At 44.7% G+C, this 25,288-nt stretch overlaps 1 protein-coding gene across 2 annotated transcripts in view; it reads right to left on the bottom strand.

Moving 5' to 3' along the window:
• Lrrc8c (leucine rich repeat containing 8 VRAC subunit C) overlaps positions 1-25,288 on the bottom strand; it is an 81,854-nt gene that overhangs the window by 39,209 nt on the left and 17,357 nt on the right. Inside the window, exon 2 of one of the 2 annotated variants that reach the window (XM_026785175.1) lies at positions 18,313-18,388. The exons of the other annotated variant lie outside the window; for it this stretch is intronic. The gene's annotated coding sequence lies outside the window, so the exon portion shown is untranslated. The remainder of the gene's footprint in view (positions 1-18,312; positions 18,389-25,288) is intronic. 2 annotated transcript variants of the gene reach the window in all.

The following is a 25,288-nucleotide window of genomic DNA, read 5'->3' as shown; positions in this document are numbered from 1 at the left end:
TGACAATCTAAGTTTCAAAAAAGGTGACTCTTTTTCCTTGTTGGTTCTATTCTGCTCACAGATGTATTACAAACGTGTAGAAAATGGTACCTAGAGAATATAGGACAAAATTTGATGAAGTTAACAAACCTGGGGCGATAACTCAGTGGGATAGGATTTTTCTTGTTTTGTAAGAACAGGGACCTGAGTATGCCTATCACTGGGGTCAGGGAGAGACTCTGTTCCAAGTGAATGAGGCAGAGAGTTACAGGACAAGGTATTCAGTGTCCTCCTCTGGACTCTGCATAAATTTTGGAGTGCACTCACCCATACACGCGGTGTGTGTGTGTATGTGTGTGTGTGTGTGTACTATAGAAATATCCCATACACACACAGACACACACATAAAACAGAGTGAATATTTGTAATTTTAGTGAGGAAGAAGGGTAAATTGTTATCAATTTTAGAACAGTCATGCAAAATCAACATGCATCTGGGTACCACCCCAGGCAGAAGTCCCTTCTGTGCAGGGCCCGGGCATGGTCACAATGAAGGCCAGTATGGAGAAGGCAAATAGGATTTTACACACAGAGACTGCATTTGTACCAAAGGGAGCCATCAGGGTCCACAAGCATCAGTCATCAAACAAACGCTTTCCTTTAGCAGTGAGGAGGAATGAATAGCACACCTTCTCGACCACATACACAGTCCATCTTTCTTCCATGGGAGGGAGTGACTCTGGCTAAGGTCTTACTACGAGGTATACATGACAACATATTCCTAGCAAAGTCCACCAGAGGAGGGTGTGACATTACAGTGATATAGAAATACAGTTTGTTAGAAGAGGAGTAAGTGCGTTACAAATTAGCACTGAGAGGGCCCAGGAGTTTGGTCATCCCGTTCATACCATCGTTTTAGGGGTGAGAAACCCGAGCCAAGAGAAACCAGATGCTTGATCAAGGACGATAGCTAGCAAGTGGAGAACCGGAACTTCTAGCTGAAGTTCTTGCTCGGAAGTTCTTTGATGAGGTCACAGGATGTGGACGAGGATTTAAAGAACCTATTGAGTTCTAAACAAAGAGTGTAAATAGAATTTCTCCTGGGCTCAGTCTGCTGTCACGTCCTTGGTTGGACTGTGAGCAATAAAAACCAGAGAGTGCTATTAACGTTTAAATGATTCTTACAGACATGTGGCCCTCAAAGCCATCCTGGGATGGAAGACTTTGACTCAAAGGAAGCTTAACGGTGAAGCTGACCTTGTGACCCGAGACAAACCTCTGTATTAATTGTCTCCTTGCATCTTTCATACATTCCTAAGTTTCCAGTGAGTGGATAGCTCAGTTATCTTATACGAAAAGTCTTCAGTTCGAATCTCCCATGATTCCAAGGGTAGTGATGGCAGGAAGTGAAAATCGCTCCTAGTTAGCAGTTTTGTCTTAACCAGAGAAAAGATCGCTTTCCTTTCCAGCCTTCTCCTTCTGTAAACGTGTACAACAAGCATGCACCAAGGCCTTGCCTTTGTATGATGCTTCTGGGATCTCTATGTAGCCACTGGCCTCTGGGGCTACTAAAAGTGTGTCATATATTTTGAGCAGGAGCTGCTGGGACAACTCCCTGTCACAAGCATGATTCACTTTCATTATGAATTGGCTTGCTGTGAATGAACTACGAGAGGGAATTATGCCTGGCCCTGTGCTAGGGGCTCGGGGAACAGAGGAGAACACGGCAGACGGTGTACCAGTTCCCACCCACACGTTCTTTCAGGGAAGGGGACCGTGATCAGGATTCCCACAAAGTTGGCAGTACAATGCTCTCCTTTCTAATCAGTATTGATTAGTGTTACTGGGTGTGCCAATGCTCTAAAGATTGATTTTATTTTAATCGAGATAAAATTTATATGTTGCTTATTCTGGAATCTTCTAGAAAACAGCAGGGTCTTAGAAATTATCATTGTACCATGTGGCAAGTTGAAATCACATGGATACACACACCCAATTAAGCAATTTGTAGTAAACAGCAAATTCTTCCAATATGTTACTCTTTTTTTCTTTTTTTAATTGATTTAATTGAGCTATACATTTTTCTCTGCTCTCCTCCCTTCCTCTCCCCTCCCCTTTAACCCTCTCCCATGATCCCCACACTCCCAATTTATTCAGGAGATTTTGTCTTTTTGTACTTCCCATGTACATTAGATGTATGTCTCTCTTAGGGTCCTCATTGTTGTCTAGGTTCTCTGGGATTGTGAATTGTAGGCTGTTTTTTCTTTGTTTTAGGTCTAAAAGCCACTTATGAATGAGTACATATGATATTTGTCTTTCTGGGTCTGGGTTACCTCATTCAAAATGATGTTTTCTAGATTCATCGATGTCATTTTTTTTTCTGCTGTGTAGTACTCTGTTGTGTAAACGTACCACATTTTCCTTATCCATTCTTTGATCGAGGGACATTTAGGTTGTTTCCAGGTTCTGGCTATGACAAACAACGCCGCTATGAACATAGTGAGCACATGTTCTTGTGGTATGATTGAACAATCTTTGGGTATATGCACAAAATATGTTACTCTTTTAAAAGCTTGATATCACAATAAATAAAACCAAAAGCATTAATACACAGTTGCATATTGGAAAAAGTGACTAACCAAAACCCATCTGGTATTAGAGAGAATGCATGAGAGGAGCAAAGGAGTCTGGGAATATGTATAATATGAAGCCGAGGATCAGCGAAGCCCGCTTGACGACCGCTGGAGAGGGTGCGCTAACAGAAATGTGTTCCTCCACCTCAGCTTGGCCCCAGGGAAAGGGCCAATGCAGCTGGGCTGAACATTATGACACAACAGACAGCTGGAAACTGAGCTTGGATTTCTGATTGTCCACATGCTGCTAGGGTTGGAAAAGAAGGCTCTCACTCCTTGGGGATTTTTGCTAAAACACTTCAGTGATGACACCAACCACTTAATGCTCACTCTGTACATTTCAAGTTCACCTCCATTCAGAGATCCCTAGTGAACTGAGACTAGGTGGCGTCTAACAGCCTCTTAAAGACGGATCATAGAGCAGCATGAGGGGTAGGCGGTCTTTTCCTGGTCTCTGGTTCTGAAGGTTCTCCTACCTGCAGGCTGTCTGCCACATGGCTGGTGCTGGGTATTCGTTTGCTTGTCTGAGATAGGTCTCAAGTAGCTTTGACCCCCCCCAAGTGGCCAAGGGTGACCTGAACCTCTTATTTCTTTCTGTACCTCCCTAGTGCTGGGGTTACAGGTGTGTTCGGCGTACCCTCTTTATACGGTGCTGGGGACCGAATCCAGGGCTGCATGCATGATACTCTACCACTGAGCTAAATCCCCACCCTCAGCCCTTCTTTAATTTCTAAATGTTTCAGACCATCTGCATGCTGCCCAGACTGGTCTTGAACTCGCTCTGTACTCAGGTAGGGTATAGCCTGATCATCATCCTGTCTCAGCCTACCAAGTCTCTGAGGTTTCAGGCGTCCCTCACCATTCCTGGTACACTGCCACTTTCCCAGAAAAGCTGTATACTATTTAGAAAGGAGTTATTTGCCAGTTGCTATTATTAGTAAAAATCTTGGATTAGAACTAAATGAGGCTTTCCTTAAAAAACCCATTTCAGAACTGTCTATGGCCTTGCCAGATGTATTTTTAAAAGTCGTTGAAAGATCTAGAAAGCAAGATTCATAAGGCCAGTGACATATCAGCCTGCCTGCTGGCATCTACAGCTGGTTTCTGATCTGCATTTCATCATCTGGATGAAAAGTGTGTTTGGAAGGAACAGAGCTGGCTTAAGGTTTGTCCCCTTGGACTAGCATGGGAAGCATGTCCGTGTGTGAGGTATGTCTGTACCACCAGCAGTTCCGGGCAGAGGAGAAGATGGGAACTCAAGGATAGTTCTAAGTCAGCCTGGGCTACATGAGACCCTGTCTCAATACAATAACAGAGTTGTTAAATTGAAAGGCTTAAAATATCAATCAGAGGGGAGGGGTGGTGGTGCACGCCTTTAATTCCAGCATTTAGGAAACAGAGGCAGGCAGATCTCTAAGATCAAATCCAGCCTTGTCTATGTAGTGAGTTCGAGGCCAGCCAGGACTACGGTGGGACCCCGCCTCACAAATAAATAAATAGATAGATAGATAGATAGATAGATAGATAGATAGATAGATAGATAGATAGATAAATAGATAGATAGATAGTTGGAAAATCTGAGAAGTTTGGTTAAAAGCAAAAATTTCATAGAAAAAAAAGTAGGACATAAACAAGAAGAAAAAAGTTACTTTTAAAAGTCAAACACTCCAGAGATGAGAGCCCTTTGGAGCTCTGAAGAGGAACTGGGGAATTTAACAGATGATTTTCTGGGTGGTGGAAAACAGGCGCAGAGCCAAGAGAAAGGGCAGTTGATGGAATAACTGGAGATGTTTGTTTGTCTGTCTCCTCCATCCAGATGACCCACCCTCAACAGTGAACACAGATCACTGCTCCCTGGGCCTGAAAATGGTTCCATAGACATAAAAGTTACTGCAGGATAAATAGTGCCCCCTGCATGGAGCCATGGGGAGGGTGAAAAGATAGGTTGGCTCATTTGTATTCAAGGCATTGGATACAAGCAAGGCCACCCTCGGGATTCCTGTGAGTATGTGGGACTGGGGATGGGGAGGAGAAAATCAGGGCTTCTTTAGCTTCATCTCTCCCGGCCCCTAGGAGGTGCAGGGGCTCAGATTATCATGGAATCTTGGAATGAGATCCATCTCAAGGGTAGTGACTGACACCCTCTTTGTCCCTGACACTGACCCTGACAGTAGACCTGGCAGCTTTATGAAACATCTGTGGCATCCTGAGCCGCGAATGCAGAGAAGGGAGTGAGTGAGGAAGATGGTCTGTCCCAGGAACCTTGCACTAGGATGCAGAGACGTACTGATTGTTCTGAGAGTCACGATAGGCTGGGCACATGCGGGATGCTTCATATATGCAGAGCTGCCTGGACACCGGGGTTGAGATGCTTTCCTCGGGGTTTAACATGGCTCTCAGTGAGGCACTATGAATTTTTGTTTCTGTTGAGTAAGATAAAATTGACATTGTCTATCCCCGCGATAAGGACAGCGCTGGGCTGCTTCAAGTGCCCCAGAGGAGTAGGGCATAAATGACAGATTCTGACCAAATTGATAAAACGTCACTGAGACTCAGTCACGAAAGCCAAGCAACCAGCAGAAGCCAGCTCCATCTTCCAGCTGCCAGTTAAATGAGGCAGACTGTCCTCCAGATGTGCTGACAGACACTGACCTATGCTGGGACATCCTCCACCTGATGCCTCAGTTGTGCATGCTGGGTACTGAGTTCCTAACAGTCTCCTTCATCTTAGGAATCAGTCAGCCCTTTCCTGAGTGCCAGTGGCAATGGGGGGGGGCGCTCCTCACTCAGTCTGTCCACAACTATCTGGGAACCCACTTCCCAACTGCACACACGTGTCTACTGCCTATTCTCTGGGCAGAGGATGATTCCTTAGATCTGTTTAGAAGCTTTTTTTGAGCTGGGCGGTGGTGGCGCACGCCTTTAATCCCAGAACTCGGGAGGCAGAAGCAGGCAGATCTCTGTGAATTCGAGGCCAGCCTGGTCTACAAGAGCTAGTTCCAGGACAGGCTCCAAAACTACAGAGAAACCCTGTCTCAAAAAACCAAAATAAACAAACAAACAAAAAAAAACCACCAAAAAAAATTTTTTTTTGGTTTGGTTTTCAAGACAGGGTTTCATTGTATTGTGTAGCCTGGCTGTCCTGGAACTCCCAAGTGCTGGTATTAAAGGCATATGCCACCACTGCTTGGAACGAACAATTTTAATTGGATTACAATACTCAGGGGCTTTAGGTCCTCAGATCTTTGGGTTTCGGTGATATTTGGGCTTGAGTCCAAGACCTTGGGGACATTAGACAAGTGCCTGACCACTGGACTACACTGCCAGCCTTGCATAAACCATTTTACGGCACAGCAAACCTCTGAGCCTTCTCCCGCTAGTTACTGAGACATGTAAATCACTGTAAATAGCTATCTTGACATGCTACAGAAGGTATGAACAAATTCTTCCTGTTGGACTTGTTGGTCTTGTTACATAACTTCTCCAGCTTTCCCATCCTCTCTGCCATTTTCAGTCTCCAGAGACCGTGACTTAGCTCCCTCCTCCTATGAGACTGAGATCGGCCTGCTAGGACTCCTTTCTGTGCACGGTTAATTTCTCTTTATTAGGATGTTCTGCAAGTTTATCCATGTTGCCATTTTACTGTGGTTTTTTTTTTTCTTTTCTCCTTTTCTTCCTCATTTCCTTTTCCAGCATTTTAAAACTACTAACCACCCATTGTCGAGAATCAGATGTTAGGGCGAAAGTGTGAGCAGCATACACCCTTGAAGGAGGCTTGAGAGAGGACCCCTTCGTCTCCTTCTCTGCTCTTTATGCTAACTTTAACCCGAAGGCTTTCTCTGAGCTGAGAGAGCTCTTGGGAGATGTATGGTAACCAGTGTTTCACTTCTTCCAGAGAGGACAAGATCTGAAGTCCTGCAAGCCAGGTGTGGTGACGGGCACCTGTAACCCTAACACTGGACAGGTGGAGGGAAGGAGATTGGGCATGCAAGTCCAGTCATGAGTTAGCACAACCTGAGCTACACACGATTGTCTCAAAACCAAAAGTCTAACAAGACAAACCATAAAACCAATTAAATATGCAATTGCCTGGGAATAAAGGCGTGGAAATAAATGTGTCCAGCCTTCACGACTGGGATTTGTTTTATAACTGGAAACTGGAATAGATTCAGAGAGATGTTTAAGAATTTCTTACCAAAATAAACTCTGCTTAGGTGATTTTGTTTTTGAGGTAGTGTCTAAGTAGCCAAGGCTGGACTCTAGCTAGCTATACAGTCAAGGGTGACCTTGAACTTCTGACCTTCCTGTGCCCACCACCAGAGTACTGACACTTCAGGTGCACGGGCTGCATCCAGTTTACGCAGGGCTGGGGACTGATCTAAGCGCTTGTCCACCTGAGGCTGCACTCTCTCAGCTGAGCTTGTCACCTGAGGCTGCACTCAGCTGAGTTTTCTCGGGAAAACTCCTGCAACTGGCTATCCAAATCCTGAGAACTAGACAGACGTGGAGGAGAGATGCCCCGATATGCTTCTGAATATTCAATACTTCTTTCCATCGTTACTTAAACTTGCATTTTTCTGATGAGAAGGTCTTTCTTCTAGTTAGCAATGAGATGTGTACTCCCCTCCAATATTTAACCACTATACGAACAGGGACCCACCTGATGGCCGCGGGAAGGGAAGCAGAAGGGAAGGAGGTGAAGGAATTGAACTAGAACAAAACAACGCCTGTGAGTGAAGGGAGTCAGCACGAGGTGCAGCAGCAGCCCACAGGCCTCAACTTCAAAGAGAAAATGAAGTCATTTTGGTTGCCCCGGTAACACCAAGATAAAATGTGGAAATGAAAATGAAGGCTATAACGTTAACAAAATCTTCCTCAGCAGGAAGGTCTCTGACATGCGGAATGAGGTTTACCATAGCAACATGCAAAAACCCCACATAAACCGATCAAACAGAGAATTCCCAAGGGGGAGAAGCCTGGCAATGAAGACCAGACGGATCCACTGCCAATTCCGTCCCTCACAAGGGCTTGCTGGGATCAAGGGAAACTTCCTTTAAAACCTTAACCAGTTTTAAATGCGAAGTGTTGTTTCTACCAACTCCTGTTTCTTCAAATCTGCACTCTTTCTAAAGCACTGGTTTATTCGGCGGGGGGAAAACCTAAGTAAACAAACATAAAGGCCAGAACCCCAGTGATGGTTTCAATAAGAAATGTCCTGCATGGTCTCGGTATCTGAACACTTGATCTCCTGTTAGTGGCGTTGTGTGGGAAGGTTCAGGAGGTGTAGCCTTTCAGGAGGAAGTATGTCACCAGGGCTGGGCACCCTGCTTGCAGTTTGCTTTCTCTATGGCCACATTACCCACCATCCATAACACGTCCCTTCAAAATCCTTTTCCCCCTAAGTTGCCTTGGCCGTGGTATCTTACCCCAGCAACAGAAAGATACCGCCACCATCGCCCGGCTGGGTTATATTTTCTATGTCTCATCCATACCAAGGTCCTCAGCTACTAAGGCAGTAGGGAGACCTCCCTGGCAATCAGTTGTAGTGGGAATTCTAATTGATTTAATAATAAAAACCTGGAGTCAGATATTTGGGCGTGAAAGCAAAAGATCAGAGAAGCCGAGCAGCCACACTAGAGTTCTTACCTCTACGAATCCTCAGACTGAATGCCGAGAGCTACTGTCTTCTCCAGTTTATATTCTCTGCCCAGCCATATCCCTTCCTGTCTCCACCTCTAGTGCGTGACTCCCAAGTACTGGGGTTAATGGTGTGAGCACCGCTGCCTGGTTCTGCTTCTCTATTAGACAGGATCAATTTCGTGTAAATCAGGGTGGCCTTGAACTCTGCTTCCTGAGTGCTGGGATTAAAGGTGTGTGTCACCTCTGCCTGGCCTCTATGGCTAACTGGTGGATCATTCACACTCTGATCTTCAGGCAAGCTTTATTTGTTAAAGCACAAACAAAATATCACCACAGTTCGTGTAGTTCCGCAGTATTACTATAGTTATTAACTTTCCTTTTGGTTCTGGCAAAAGAACTCAGGGACTTGGACATGCAGAGAACTTACTCTGACAGAGCAATGCTCTCAGCTCCACTGAGTCAGGTGAGACTATAGAATTACAGTGGCTCGGCAGGATGGCCCTCGTGTGGAAGTACCTGGGTCAGAATCCTGACTCTGCCACGTGTGAACCGGGTGAGTAGACCAATAATCCTTTGCTTCTTCACCCTCACAAGGCTGACTGGAACAGTTCTTTTCCTCTGTAAGAGTTAGGAAGTGTGTGAGGGACGATTACGGTAAGCACTAATTGCAGCGAGGCAGGTACTTAACGCTCAATTATTTGGCAGCAGAGGCAACGATTACATTTGGCAGGTATGCTAGAGAGTTCACAACTGAAAAACTTGTATGTCGTTTAAGTAAGAAAACTTCAGAATAAGACCTACCTTCTCAGCAAGAAAAACTACCTATATATACAGTGTAATTTTCGCTAACCACAGTTGTAAAATTCGCAACAGGTTCCAAAATGTGTGTATCTTTCTACTTGAAATGTTATATCTATTTGTGGTGGTTTTAATGAGAATGGCTCCCATAGGCTCCTATGTCTGAAGCTTGATCCCCAGTTGGTGAAAGTGTTTGGAAAGGGTTAGGCTGTGTAGCTTTGTTGTAAGGGGTGTCATGGGGGTGGCCTTTGAGGCTTCAGAAGACAGCCATTCCCACCATGCCTCTTCTTCCTGTGAGCTCGCAACTGTATCTCCAGCATATTGTCCCTGGACTTCCCTTCTGAAACTGTAACCACCAAATACACTGGCTTCTGTCAGTTGCCTTGGTCACGGTGTCCTACCACAGCAACAGAAAAGGAACTAAGACACTGAGATCAGTAGCCGCCACTTATCCTTTCTGCTCGAAACCCTCTGATTAGTGTAGCTGTGCCAAGCAGGTGGAGAACATAGCATGTCACTGTGTGATTGACCTGTTTCTCTTAACATGACATTTTCAGGGCTTATCGGGGCCATCACATACTGAAGAACTAACTTTTGGAAGCTGAAAAGCAGCCCGTTGCTGGTGGACACTTTTTTTTTCTAGAGAGAGCTCACAGGGCCCCACCCTTCCCTGAGGATCTAACTGTATCTGGAGGAGAGAAAGACATTTTCTTCAATGGTATAACCAGTAAGCTGTCCCTGCTCCCGTAAATTCCTTTTCTCTTAGCCCCATAAGCAGCCTCAATTAAACTAACAAGTTCACACACACACACACACACGATATATTCATCTCTTGATAGGTTATTTCCATATTGTGGCTATTGTAAGAAAGGTTAGTATTAATATAAAGAGGTTATCTAAGAATAAATACAAACAAAACCCTTCGAATAAAATTTCTCGTTTTTGTTAAACAAGAAAGGCAGATCTGACAACTGATAATGTGCCAGGCACGAACACAGTATCTGCCAAGCATTGTCTTTTTTACTCTACGTTAAGTCTGTCAGAGAGCACTGGCTTGCTCTACAGAAGATGAAACCTACACACAAGTTAGTTTCCCCAACGTTAGAAAAGTCTGTGAACGGCAGAGCAAAACCCCCAACTCCAATCTGTTGGAGTCCAACATCCAAGCTCATCACACGTCACAAGTAGAATTGTTTCATTCGGGAAGCGAGCTCTCTCAGGATTGTATTCGTGGTAATCATGTTTGTGAGCTGAACACAATGCCCTTGGCTCTGTACTCAGAGAGATGCTATCTAAGGGAAGAGCTTGGTGGAGGTTCTGAGGACCCAGCTTCTGTCCACACAGCCACTAGTATGGAACCGACCTGTCAGTCACTGGGAGCTAGAAAAGCGGAGATTTACAGACAGTGCTACAGGACCACTTCCATTAATACATTACACTCAGTTACACCGCCTCTGTTTGAAGCTAAACCCTTGGGTGGAGAATGTGGTTCCCAGACACAGTCTCCTAAGAGGGGGATCTGGATGTGACTTCCAGGAACTCGGTGTGGCAAAACAGCAAGAACCTTCCGTACAGAGAATTGAATACTGGGAAACTTACACCAAGTTAAAATAGAAAGACACCAACTACTTACTTCCCCTTCATTGTTCTTGTGCAAATTAATTTGCTTTGGCTACTTGTTAACCATCTCTCGCCCCAGGAAAATTACCAGGATCTTGCTTCCTTCATGTTTCAGCTAAGTTTCTGCTTTATTGCAGATACGCTCACAAAAAAATGGTTGGTTTTTGAAGACTAGTTTGAAGGTTCAATCTTAAAACAAAATATAATGACTATTTTGGCCCCTTTCTGCTCTTCTTAAAATATTTCGAAAGGCAGGAAACACTTTAGGTATATTTTATGTATAATATTCCATGAGTACTGAAAACCTCTTTCTAATGCATGGCCTCCATCCTGCCCTTAGTAATGGTGGAAATGCCATAGCAACGCACAGAGCCGACCTCTCTGCGGGGGACACATGTAGGAGTCCCAGGCTCACACACCCTTGGCTTTGGCTTCCATTATTTTATTAAACATTTATTTCCCTGCAGGCGCCTCTATCATTGCTCAGATTTCTATCTGAACTCAATTTTTAGATCTAGGTGCTCCAAGTTTCCCTCTTAAATTTGTCCCAATATATAGAACCCGGGCTCTAGTTGAAGGGTTTGACACGGTGTTTGGCAAAGTCAAGACAAGTCCAAGGTTTTTACTCATTTTTGTAAAATTGAAGGGAATAAAGAAGCCTTAGTCTACAGGAAGAGCTCGTCAGCAGAGGAGCACATGGGGACTTGGTTAAGGCAATGTAAGTTAGGTGTCCAAGTGGAGGGGCTTCGTAAACAGTTGGATACACCAGACCAGAGTCCAAAAGTCTTGGCTAGCAGAACAAACTCAGGAGTGATTAGGACATATGAACTGTTACCAGGGGACAGGATAAAACCACTTAGGGCATACACAGACAGGAAAGCTGTCTAAGGACTTCCTGAAACAAAGAACATTTTGCTCCAGATATGGGCACGAATATTTTCTCTAACTTCCTTCTTGCCTTTGCATGAATGCCACTTTTGGAGATTTTTTTTTAGCTGGCCCTCTTGAAAATATGAACGCTAGAGGCTGGAAGATGGCTCACGCTATACAAGCATGAGGACCTAAGTTTCAATCCCGAGCAACCACGTGAAAGCCAGGCATAGCTGTACACTCTGACAACTCCAGCCTGGGGAGCTGGGAAACAGAAAGACGCTCTGGGGTTTGTGGGCCAGCCAGGGTCGCAGCCTCGGTGAGCTCCATGTTCAGTGAGAGACCCTTTCTCAAAGAAGAAAGAACAGCCGAGAAAAACACCCAACATCAACCTGTGGTTTCTACGTGCACATGCATGCATACTTCTACATACATATGTACAAACCATAAAAACATATGCCACACATGTGTGCACATTGCATACACACACACTAGTGCTGACCCTTGGACAGCAGCACGTGATTCCGACCCTCCAAACCCTCCCATCATCACGCTCACTTCACAGCATGATCGTCCCCACCCGTGTTGTGTGTTTGGTCTGTCTCCTCTATGCGAGGTAAACTCCTTAGGGATCAGGGGCCTCCTTCCTTCTAATGCCCAGCACGGCCTCTGGCACATCCACGCCCTAGGCAGACAACCACTGAGAAAGAATGAGTGAAAACCAGTGTACACACGACTGGAAATTCTCTCGGTGGTCAGAAATGCAGAGCAGAAGAGCTGCAGAGAAGGTCAGTCCTCAGCACCTCGCTGCTCTTGCAGAGCCCCCCCCCCCCCCAGTCTCACAACCACCTGCATGAAAGTCCAGATCCAGAGGATGTGATGTCCTCTCTGGACACCAGGCAGTCAAACATAAAATGCAAACAAATAATCTCCACAAAACACGCATACAAGAAACATTCATTTGACTCCAGAATTTAGTTAGGTGGACTTGGTTTTGAGAAGAGAACCATGAGCTCCTCCGCACTGATCAGCGTTTCTCAGGACACTGCGCTTTGCCAAGGCGTTGAACGGCAGCGCAGGTGTGTAAGAGGCCATCAAGATGTGTGCGTGTGGGTGGAAATCTAAAAACACAAAACCTTTTGTCTTCTTCAAGGAGCCGGGGGGCGGGGGAGGAAGGGGAGGGGTAAGGCAAGAGGCGCTCTTGGACTGGGTTATCCTAGGCCACAAATTCCTAAAGATACATGGCCAGCAATGAACAGGGACAGAGAAACAGCAGAGTGTGACAACTTCATGGGGGTGACACAGGAGCAGGCTCACACTGATGATGCTCTTTCAAGAGACAGGTGACATAAAGGTAACTACTTATGTAACTAGCAATGGGTGGGTTCCTCACCAGAGTGTGGAAGGCTGCTCTCTTAAAGAAGAATGTGAGAAAATTGTGTGTGTGTGTGTGTGTGTGTGTGTGTGTGTGTGTGTATGCACTAACCATTTACATACTACCTTCGCCATCTCCACCTTTGGTAATACATTCCACAGAAGCCCTGAACCCCTGGTCTACACCCTGAGTCTCTGTTTCTGACCAATCTCCACTCATAACGGTGTGACTGGATGACGGCAGGAGCCCCTTAATCGATTTCCCTGATTCTACTATAGATTGCTCTCCCCTGAGCAGCTGGAAGGAAACTTTCTGAGTCAGGGTTTCTATTGCTGTGAAGAGATACCGTGACCACGGCAACTCTTACAAGGGAAACATTTAACTAAGGAAGCAGCTTACAGTTCAGAGGTTCAGTCCATTATGATCATGGTGGGACATGGCAGTGTGCAGGCCGACATGGAGCTGGAGAGGTAGCTGAAAGTTCTCCATCTTGCAGGCAACAGGAAGTGGTCTGTCTCATTGGGTGTGGCTTGGGCATATATGAGACCTCAAAGCCTGCCTACCCAGCGACACACTTCTTCCAACAAGACCACATCCACTTCAGCACAGCCACACCTAATAATGCCACGCCCTTTAGGGACCATTTTCTTTCAAACCACCATACTCTTAAAATACCAGGTTTTTCCTGTGAGCCAAACCCTCCGACAACTCTCCATCTCACTCAGGAGAAAGGTCAAAAGCTGCACAAAAATCCTACAGTCCTGTCTTCTGCTAGCGACCTCTGGCCTGCTCATTTTATCTGCTCTAGCCATGCCGGCCTTTCTAGATGTCCCTAAACATTCCACACCCGTCCCTGTCTCGGGACCTTTGTCCCTGACACACCCCTGTCCGGCATTCCTCTCTCTGGAGTCTGTAATGTTCTGCCTCTCACCTTCTTCAGTGCTTATGGAATCTGACCCAGATCTCAACCACCTTTTAGGCCCCTCTGTCAGCACCATGGTGGTGTCTGCCATCACTACCTCTTGTTTGGACAATAACACTGCAAAGCTGATTTAACACTAAACCTCACAGTCCACCTTTCCTCTCCCCTTCCACAACAGTTATCAAAGCTGAATGCATGTGTGTGTGTGTCTGTGTGTGTGTGTGTGTCTGTGTGTGTGTGTGTGAATATATGTTTCCTTTTCTGTCCTCTCTAACTTGAATTCCCACTAAATCAGAGATTTTTTTTAAATGCTTAATTTGGAAGTTATTTTTGCGCCAAGCATTCAGAACAGCCTCTACCTGAGTCACACGTTAATCAAACAGTTCAAGAAGCAGAAATAGCGTGTAGAAATGCCACGGAAGAGAAAGCAAGTAAGGGGATACGGATGGCTAACAGACACATCAAAGGCCTATTAGTGCATATGTACACTCCAGCGCATGCAAATACAAAGCTTTGGAGCGGTGCATGGCACCAGGATCCCATCTGTCAAAGGAGAAATTTAGGAAGGACTGGTGGTTAAGCGGCATGCATGACAGATTCTAGAACAAAACTCAGAGACTGTTAGAGGAAAAGTCAGAAAAACACTGCAAGGGCCTCTCAATCGGACTCCAGGTAAACGGGACCTCATCAAACTAAAAGAAACAGTCACCTGAAGAAGTCTATAGAATGAGAGAAAATCTCTGCTTATACATCTGACAGATTAGTATCTAGAATATACAAAGAACACAAAAAAGCTAAACAAGAAATCAAACAACCAGACCAATAAAATGGACTAATGAAATGAATGATCAGTTTCCAAAAGACAGAACGAACAATAAACCTATGGAAAAAGCTCAGTTACTCGGCATCAGAACTGCAGGTCAATACTATAGTGAGAATACACCCTGTCCCAGTTAGAACGGCAGCCAGGCGCGGTAGTCCTGCCTTTAATCCTAGCACTCAGGAGGTTGAGAGCAGACAAGAGTACATTCCAGGACCAAGTACAAATGCTTTTTGAGTTTGAGCCAGGCCAGCCAGGGCTACATAATGAAACACTTTCTCAAGACAAACAATAAAAAGGAATCTACCAAAAGCCTATGGGTTGGCTATCCCATGATAACATGAAAGACGGGTGCTGTATAGAAAAGGCTTCTGGTGCCCTGCTAGGGAGTTCGGATCCTTTGGGAGTCACTTCTGAAACACGAACAGTGTTTTATGATTGAGTACATCTGTGTAAGTGTGTGCTGGGCACTGCCCCGTGGAGAACCTATTGCTAATCCTAGCTGCGCTAGCATTTGAAGGATTTACTACAAAATCCTGGGGGAAATAAAACCCAAGCAGGTGTGGGGATCCCTCAACTTTGGCCACAGCAGGGCCATTCAGAAAGCCTTTAAGACCTCATTTCCTGAACGAGTCAAGACTAGAGCCCCAAGTGTGGGACCCAGGCATGAGGTATTTTTATGCAATCCTAGATTAGGACCTGTTTTCCTAGAAACATCTTAAAAAGTAAAGAAACACATCCGATAAGGTCTGGAGACAGATAGCCAGAGCTACAGCTGCCCTCACAAAGGTAGTTTTCTTGCTTTAGTACTCGTGATTGATCGATTGCTAGGGAACTGAAGAAGTCCTTGAACATGCTAAACACATGCTATACCTCAGAGTTACAGCCTTAGTCCCTGTATTTTATTCATTTATTTTGAGACAGGTCTCACTGTGTAGCTCTGGCTGGTCTGGAACTTGCCAGGTAAACCAGGTTGGCCTTGAACAAAAGACCCCTTACCTTAGCCTTCCAAGTGCTGGGATTAAAGGCAAATGCCACTATGCCTGGCCAGTCCTTGTGTTTTAATATCCTGTCTTTAGCTCATATTTTCCTTCACACTACATCAGGATGGACAGACTCCCCCATGCACTCGGCCTTGGGGAAAAGCAGGCTGCCTAAGTAATAACTGAAGGGAGCTTGGGCCAGAGCTTGGGCCATAACCCTCCTTTGAAAGTCCACGGTTGAGTGTTTCCGCATACAACCCAAGACCAAGACTTTCCTACCTGCTCTGGTCTCTCCTTCAGTGCTTGGGTTTTTTATATCTGCATCTACCTCTCCTCCCACACTGTGAATACTAAGGGCAAAGACTGAGTGCTCACTCGGGTACTCCTGCTAGTTGTCTGGGAATAACGGTTTATATGACAGAACTGTATGTGTGCACCCATGGTTTGGCCTTCTCAAATACCTTCTGAATGTGGACAGTGCTCTGAACATAAAAGCTGTAGTACTGATGGGATCTCTGTTTGCTTGATAATTGGAAACTAACAATACTGGTCTTAACAAAGCTCCCTCTATGCATAACGGAGAACTCTGGGACACAAACTATGGCTTCCAGTGCACCAGGAAGGAGCAGGCATTTCATGTGGGCTCCATGTTTAACTCCTCACTATCCCAAGGCTCGAGGTCCTACAAGCCTATGTGTTTGGGAGAAATGAAGATTTTAGAGAGTTACCCATTTTGCCTGGATGTGACAGCTAAGTAGGGTCCTGAACGTCACCCAGGGAGCCTGTTTATGGTACCGTGAATGTTATACTCTAAAGATAACACTGTTTTTCTTCCTGATCTCTGGAAGGAATTCATCAATCAAGAAAGGATGTTCTTTCTTCTCCCACTTGTTAATTCTGCCCCACTTCAAAAGGGATGCTAAATGAACATTTATTAATTGTACCAAATGAGTTTCACTGTGACATTTTCATATAAGCACAGAGCATAATTTCATCCTATTCACCCCTCATGGTCTTCTATTAGCTCATTGGGTGCTGTCTACTAAGATGGATGCTGTAGCTACCTTGCATTTCCTAGGAGCTGACAATGTCAGAGATACTTTGTTTCCTCTCTCACTGGTTTCTCAATCTTGTAGCTCTCTAGCCTCTTGGGTGGTTAATAACATCACAGAATGTAAAGGTAGACTCCACTCCACTCAGCAAGTCCATTCTGTGAGCAGACAGCCCATATGCATATTTATATTAAATATTTGTCATAACATGTAACACAAGAAGTAGCGGCACACAGGTTTAGTTTTCAAATCAACTGTTTCATTTTAGGGGAAAAATGAGGATTTCCTCAGTGTTGCCCGTGGATGAGCTCAATATTAAACTGGATGGCACTTGGAAGAATCTTTCTTAGAATAAGGACATGGATGTATGTTTTTAAGTCACGGTGACCCTGCCACCCTTGCCGCTCCTAAATAAAATGCCACAGAGATTGGCATGTTGAAAAAAGCAGAAAGACTATTTGAAAATTTTCTCAAGACAAAGAACTCACCGGTTCTTTTCAGATGACATTCTAAAAACAAAACATATTTTAAAACAGGCTCCCTTCCAGGTTTCCAAGCAAACACACCCAAATAGATTAATTAATATATCAGAGCCGTAGATACTGTACTTAATCTTGCTTATGATGCCACACAAGCGACTCTGATTCAGTGAGAATGTCAACAGGAAGAGGTCTGGCGGAAACAAAACCTCAGAGCGAACGAATCCCGAGACTCAAAACAAGTCCCTTACCAGAAATGCTGGTTAAGCCAAACGACAGGGCAGCCAAGGCCATCAAGGAAAACCTGTGTTCTCAGGCTTCACGCTCTCCTCATATAAGGTGTCTATTATAGTTCTGCCTGGACGCGGGGTTTTTATGGAAGCATGGTATATTTCAATTAAAAACCTCTCGCTGAGGGAATGTAAAGACAACCACGGGTATACACTACATTCCTGAGGGGCCGGCCCTAAAGAGATACTTGCTCCTTGGCACCACGGACATACCTTATTGCCTCCCCCAAAATACTGTTTTGACTTATAAAATATTCTTGAGGGCGTGTCTCAGCTAGTAGAGTGCTTGCTTAGCAAGTAGGAAACTCTGGGATCCAGACCAGCACTTCCTAAACTGGGTGTGGTTCACCCAAACCTGTAATCCCAGAGTGTGGGAAGGTGGAGGTAGGAAGATCATGAATTCAAGGTCATCCTTAGCTATGCCCTGTGTTCGAGGCCGGGCTGGAATACTCAAAAGAACAACTCACTACCACCAAAACCCAAAAAGCTAATAATGGCTTACAATATTACAATATACATTAATAGGCATTGCTCCATTTAGGTCTAATTTTCTTCTCTGATATTAAAATGGAAACCCATCAGCAAATTTTGAAGAAGCAAACTATGATCATATAAGTACCTTCCCAGACACAATGGCGGTTGATTACTGAAGATACACCTTAAAAGACGTGACAGGCTTTCGGGTACCAAACAACATTGAATCCAGAGGCTCAAAGGCAATGTGTGAAAATTCTGCTCTCTCTGAACTAAGTAAGTACAGTTGTTTTGTACATGAAGCCTTGTAAGAAGCCCTTCATTTAGAACAATCTATGTCAACAGTGAAACTGATAGAAAATATACTCCTGGTATTACCTTATATGTATATGTTACTCCACTGAGCATCCGCAGTTCCAGAATTCTAAGTTTAGTCATAAGCAGCCACATTCATCTAAAGAAATAAAAACAAATGTACGTCATCTCTACTCCATTTTGCTCAACACGCTCTGTTCTGTATAGTAGTTACAATGTAAGCCTTATTCAGGAAGATCTAGGCTTGCAGTAGGGCTTTAATGGGTAGTTTTCAACCTCTTCAAATTATGCGCCACTAGGAAAAAAAAGTGTTGGCAATAAATGTAACAAGTGTCTTTAAATGTAACAGTTACCAATATTGACTTAAGAAAATCAAAGCCTCTATCTTAGAATCTTCTGGAACACTTACTGTTTGTGCCCCTTTACCAGCTGCTCACGGAAAGTACCTGTAAGAACAGCCAATTGGTGGGGTCTTCTTTCAAACATTTACACTGTGGAATTTCCCTCTGCCTCAAGTTGAGTCAAAGTGTTCAAATTATCCACCTCTAATCCATATGTGCCAGTCAAACCCCATGAACATCAGTCTGCCTCCATCCAGAGGCAGCAAATGAGCAGTCTGGGGTCTCTAGTTTCTGTGCCTCCTGGTGCTTACTCAGCATGGGGTATCTCTGGAACATGCAAGGCCCAAAGTTTCCAAGAAGCTTCCGTAGCCCAAACCAACAATAATATCAACTGAAGAGTTCCTTAGGAATGAGGGTCCATGCGTAGAGAACACATTGCCGCCATTTCCCTAAAAGGCCATGCTGTTAAACTGCCTCCTAAATATGTTACGTCTATCCCCATAAAGTAACTCATGCGCCCCCTTCTACAGAGGGTGACAGCTAAGGCAGATTGTCTGGGCAAAGTGCTGTGGATTAGAGACGGATGAGTGTTCCTAATAGGACATCTACAGTACTGCCCCTCAAGGCCTAAGAAACACGACAGATGATGGGACAACAGAGGAATTTAAAAAGTGGAGATGAGCCAGGGTCATGACATGCTGCCTTCTGCATATGACATTGTCATTGCAACCACACACACAGCAGCTACGGACACCTGCATAAGACTATGCCCTTTCTTGTCATCATGGATGAATGATCCATCCCTTTCCAAGGATTTGAAGGCAAGACTGTCATTTTCTCTAGTGGTGAGGCCAATAGAGGAACAGGTAGAAGGAGTTCACAGGCAAAAGAAGGGGGACACAAGCAGGTAGTGGTGTGAACATATCACACACAATACACTACACACGTCTGAAACTGTCAGGCAGACAACAAGGGCCAACCCCATTCCATATTTTTCGGGTGGTTAGACCACTTTGAGAACACAATTCGAGAGCGGAGCTGCACCTTTGGGGTCTACGAGGTGTCATCAGCTATGCTTTATAGGATTGGTATGTTCCCTGAAGACCACTTTTCTGGAAGCTAAATCTGTGCTCCCTAGGAGTGGTTGAAGCTGTGGGCTTTCACTATGCGGATCAGTTCATTTCTCTAACATGGGGAAGTTGGTGTTCCTTGTGGGTGGGTAAGGGCACGTGACGACTCAGTGTTAACATCATGTACATGGAAATGATGGGCTCAGCTGCCAAAGCAAAGCAACTCCCCTTCCTCAAACCCTTGTCCCTATTTCTTACATGATACAGACAGGAGTAACTACCTTCAATTTGACAAGCTAGGGATACATCAGCAAAGCAGAACATTAAGACATAAGCAAGACAAGCGTTAGATGTCATGTGATCATGTCTAGAGTATTATAAGGGAGAAAAAAATCAATATTCTTTTTCTTTACATCACAACAATGTGGGGTGAGGTGGAAAGTTCCTCTGAGATCATCTGAGCTTCGCTAACTGACATGGACAGTGTTTCTCCCAAAGAAGAAGGAGGATGAGGGAAGGATCCACAGGGCAGACTCGGGACAAATTTTTTTCAATGATTTTTGGCTTTAAAAGAAATTTTCTATTAAAACCATCAAGGATGTAGACAAGATTGTGAACTTCACATGCTTTTACTAAGTTTATTAATTTATGTGCGTGGAGTGGGGTGTATACCTGTCACTGCACACGAGGGGGCTCAGAGAACAACTTTCAAATATCCGTTTTCTCCGATTGAAGTTAAGGCATGAGGCTCGGCAGCAAGTGCCTTTACCCACTGAGCCATCGGACCGGCTCTACATGCTCCTCAGAGCTAGAGTATAAAAGACAGTATATGACATTTGGTCCTTCCAGCTCAATGCTTGGAGCTCTGCTCACAGACTTCCGGAACATGCAGAGTATTTTTCCCATAACAAAGGAGGCACCGATGGACAGAAGCCTGAGAATATTCATTAAATACTTGACAAGACGCCCAAGGTCTAATCCCATCCCACTGATAAAATAGAGCCACGTATGAAAATATCTCAGCGGTATTCTTCCTCCCCTCCCCCCACTCACCCTTTCCAGCTGTGTGAGGATAAGGGTGACTCAGGAAGGCAAGGAGTCAGACCCCTCCAGCAATGACATCAAACCGGAGGTCAAATAAGAGAAGGCTGCTTGTGACCCGAGCATGGACTGTGAAGGCCTCCGGTGGACTGCTCCTGCCGTTCACACAGACCTCTCAAACAGCTTCCTCATGCTTGTGTGGCCTGAAGGTTTGTCTGTCTGGGCTTGTGTTGAAATTCAATTGCTGTCAGGGCATTGGTCACAATTTAAAAGGGTTTCTGTCATAGGGTTCCTTCTCATAAGCGAAGGGATATCATGTCTGGGGCGAGCCTATGGTCATTTGTATGGGTTCTCTCTCCTGTCCTCGTTGCTCTCCTACCCCGCCTCGCAGCATGGCACAGCAAAGAGATCCTCCCCGGATAGCAGTGTCCCGATAGACTTCACACTCCATACTGTGAGTCAGGGAATTTCTGCTCATTATGAATTCCCCAGATTCTGGTATTTTCTTATAATTGCACCAAATGAAATGAGACACATTCGAGCATGACTAGATGAAACACAAATATCATAATAATGAGTGCACAGAAAAATGCAATGCTGGGGAAACAGAGTGGAGAGCAAGGGTGGGTGGGGCTCAGTTAGCAGCGTGTTTGCTTAGCGTGCACAAAGCACCAGCTTCACTCACTGTGGGAACACATGCCTGCAATCCCAGCACCTAGAGGCAGAAGGAGGAGGACTGTGTTGGTTTTTATCAACTTGACAGAAACTAGAGTCTCCTGGGAAGAGGGTGCCTCAATCGAAAGATTGTCTCCATAAGACTGAACTGTGGGCATGTCTTTGGGAGATTTCCTGGTGAATAATTGATGGGGGAGGGCTCCAACCTGTAAGTGGTACCAGCCCTGGGTTCTACGGGAAGGCAGCTGATCAAGTCGGGGGTGGCAAGCCAACAGGGAGCACTCCTCATGCTTCTGCTTTAGTTTCTGATTCCCTCAATACCAGACTACCACCTATAAACTGTCCTTAAGCCCTTCCCTCCCCAAGTTGGTTTTGGCCAGTGTTTTATCACAGCAATGGAGAAGTATGTTGATACACAGATCAACGCAAGTTCAAGGCCAGTATGATTAAGCTACAGTGTAAAACCCCTGCCTCAAAACAGTAAGTAGTCTATTATACTGCATTGTAGAAGAAAAACCTGCCTAAACTTATGTGCATGGTGCTACTTACAGCCTCCTCCCAGAAGAAATCAGTATCCCTAGCGAAATGCTTAAGTGTTTAATGCTTATGAACATCAACGGCGCAAAGGCATATTCTGCACAGGTAGTTACACCCAGAGGTGACCAGCTGACAAGCGAGCTAGTAAGCTTTCTTTCTCTTTCAATGTCAAAGCTAACAGTCTTTCACAAATGTCATTTTCCACAAAATATTCTTATCCAGTCAGACGTCACTCGGGAGGCAGAGGCAGGCGGATCTCTCTGAGTTCGAGGCCAGCCTGGTCTATGGAGTGAGTTCCTGGGCAGCCAAAGATACACAGAGAAACCCTCTCTCGAAAAAACTATATGTAGTCTTACCCAAAGCAAGTCTTTGGAGTTGAAATGTTGCTCAGTCAGTGGTTCATTTCTCCAAAGCAATAAATAAATAATAAATAAGCCAACTTTTGAATTCTGAGAGAGCTTTCTCTTTGTAGCAAGTAATAACATTTTGAAAAATATTGCAAATAAGTTATCCATTTACTTTCTTAAACTCAGAGAACAGGCACTTTTTTCTATAAAGGCAGAGATGGACAGCAAATACCGTGGCCATATGTTCCATTGGTATATACTGCTTTGGAAAATGCAAAGCCAGGTCTGAGGTGGACTGTGCAGAAGCAGGCCACAGACCCAGACCACGTGAGTGTGTGAGCTTTGTCACTGCATCTTGTGGGGTTGCGAGAAGCTCCAGGTGGACTCGCCTTAAGTGGAGCCGTGGTTATTAGCCTCAAGGCTGGGATGTTACAGTTTGAGCACTGCAGTGTGGAGTCTAAAGGCCATTTGAAAAGTCTCTCGTCTACAGGGCTTAAGATGACTGAGTGTGTCAACCGGGAGCAGGCTTAGGAACTGGCTGAGCCCGGGGTTGGGTGGGAGCACGTCCTCAGAGTGGAATTGGTATAGGATTGTGCAAGCAATGTCAGTGTAGAAATGAAGTGACGGACCTTAAATTTCTCTCCCATGGTTTAAGCCTGAGGACTGCCAAGGCCAGTGTCTCATTTTGACCCAGCATAAATGTCTATCATATTACAGAGACAACTAAGGTCCTCTGAATAAAGCATAAGATGAGTAAGTGTGTGCTTTTGAAAATATCAAAATTCAGAATGAAGCAAAGCGTGAACAGAAGAGATCCTTTTAGTGAGCTACCAAAGGGTGATTTAACCAGCCTACTCAGGGTGACTTAAAGTGTGGCTCGTTTTGATTTTCTGATTAGTTCTAGCTAAACTCCATAGGGATACTTGTGTCCAGAAGAAAAACACATAGTAACATTTGTTTCTTTGAAACACATTTCCTAGTCAAAGATCTAACTGGGCAATGTTATTTTAACATTCTTTTTAAAAATGATTTGCATATATTTTACATGTGTTACGTGTGTAAGCTGCCTTCAGAGGGGAGAGAAGAGATGTCAGATCCCCTGGAACTGGAGCTACGGGGTTGTAAGCCAACTAGTACGCGTGCAGAGAATCAAACTCCAAACCCCTGCAAGAGCAGCGAGTGTTCTTAACAGCTGAGCCATCTCTCCACTCTTTTAAAAAGAAACTCCTTGAGTACTCTGGGAAGCAGCTTTGCCATCCTCCTGGCTCCCTCCCACTCATTAGTTAGGCAAATTGATGGCATGACCACCTCGCAGAAAAGTCATGTTTCAATTTTTTAAAAAATTATCCTTTGACAACCTTCAGAAAAGTTTCGTGTTTTGCTTGCTATGGTGCGTTGTCATGTGGATTAGCATCTATCAAACAGTTAAGGCTTCACTCAGGAACCTGCTCAGAGGTTGCCCGTACATCCTGTTGTTGGTCAGAGGTTCTATCTGGCCAATGAACTCCTGAGACACTCAACAGGTCTTCTGATCTGCCCCAAACACTAAGAAGGAAGGCTCAGTGGCCACAGGAGTTTGTGTTTGAGAACACTGACCTGGCTGTACACGCTAGTTACTTTGAAATTTGCAAAGACAGGGAAACCGGAATACCTGCTTTCCCTGGGTGAGAAGACAAAGGGGGAAGAGAAATTTCTGCACCTGATAGGGAAATGAAACAGTAACTCCCAAAAGACCCAGACAGAGTCTGTCGTCTGTAAAGTCAATTCCAGTACAGAAAAGCATGGGGGTCCAGACACACAGCAAGATTAGAAGAGGCTCTGTTGTTCACAGGCTCTGTGTCCTCCTTCCAGACAGAACCTCAGCTCTGAGGTCACCTCTCCTAGACAGACACCGACAAGCACTTTATACATCTGGAGCGAGGAATTTGAGAACTTCCACTTTCTTACATGTGACACTAATTGGAGCAGGAACAAGTGGGTAACCTGCAGGTTGTTAAGGGCAAGGTACGAGAAATTTGCATGCAACCATCTGGTGAGAATCTTTCAGAACAACCTCTCTGTCTTCCTGTGGTGCAGGGTGAATGTGAGATCAGTGCCTTCTGGCCTCAGGTTTGTGAAACAGGGTCTCACTGTCCAACTGAGGTTGTCTTCCAAATCCTTCTCACTTCTTGATTTCTAAATCAGAATTTGCACCCCAAATGTAGATCCCATGGTGCTTCTGCAATACTTTGCAAACAACAGTGAATGAGATAAGAAAGCTGGTGTATATGTATGTATGTGTGTGTCTGTCTGTCTGTCTATCTATCTATCTATCTATCTATCTATCTATCTATCTATCTATCTATCTAATTGAGCTCTACATTTTTCTCTGCTCCCCTCCCTGCCTCTCCCCTCCCCTTCAACCCTCTCCCCAAATCCCCATGCTCCCAATTTACTCAGGAGATCTTGTCTTTTTCTACTTCCCATGTACATTAGATCCATGTAAGTCTCTCTTAGGGTTCTCATTGTTGTCTAGATTCTCTGGGATTATGAATTATAGGCTGGTTTTCTTTGCTTTATGTCTAAAAGCCACTTATGAGTGAGTACATGTGATATTTGTCTTTCTGGATCTGGGTTACCTCACTCAATATGATGTTTTCTAGATCTATCCATTTGCCTGCAAATTTCAAAATGTCATTATTTTTTCTGCTGTGTAGTACTCCATTGTGTAAATGTACATTTTCCTTATCCATTCTTCGGTCGAGGGGCATTTAGGTTGTTTCCAGGTTCTGGCTGTGACAAACAAAGCTGCTATGAACATAGTTGAGCATATGTCTTTGTGGCACGGTTGAGCATCCTTTGGATATATACCCAAAAGTGGTATTACTGGGTCATGAGGAAGGTTGTTTCCTACTTTTCTGAGAAATCACCACACTGACATCCAAAGGGGCTGTACCAGCTTGCATTCCTACCAGCAAAAGTGTTCCCTTTACCCCACAACCTCTCCAGCATAAGTTGTCATCAGTGTTTTTGATCTTGGCCATTCTTA

Source organism: Microtus ochrogaster, linkage group LG1 (genome assembly GCF_000317375.1).
Source record: "Microtus ochrogaster isolate Prairie Vole_2 linkage group LG1, MicOch1.0, whole genome shotgun sequence".
NCBI classification, from domain to species: domain Eukaryota; kingdom Metazoa; phylum Chordata; class Mammalia; order Rodentia; family Cricetidae; genus Microtus; species Microtus ochrogaster.
Note: the sequence above shows the minus strand (reverse complement) of the source record. Positions and strands in the feature narration are given on the sequence as shown.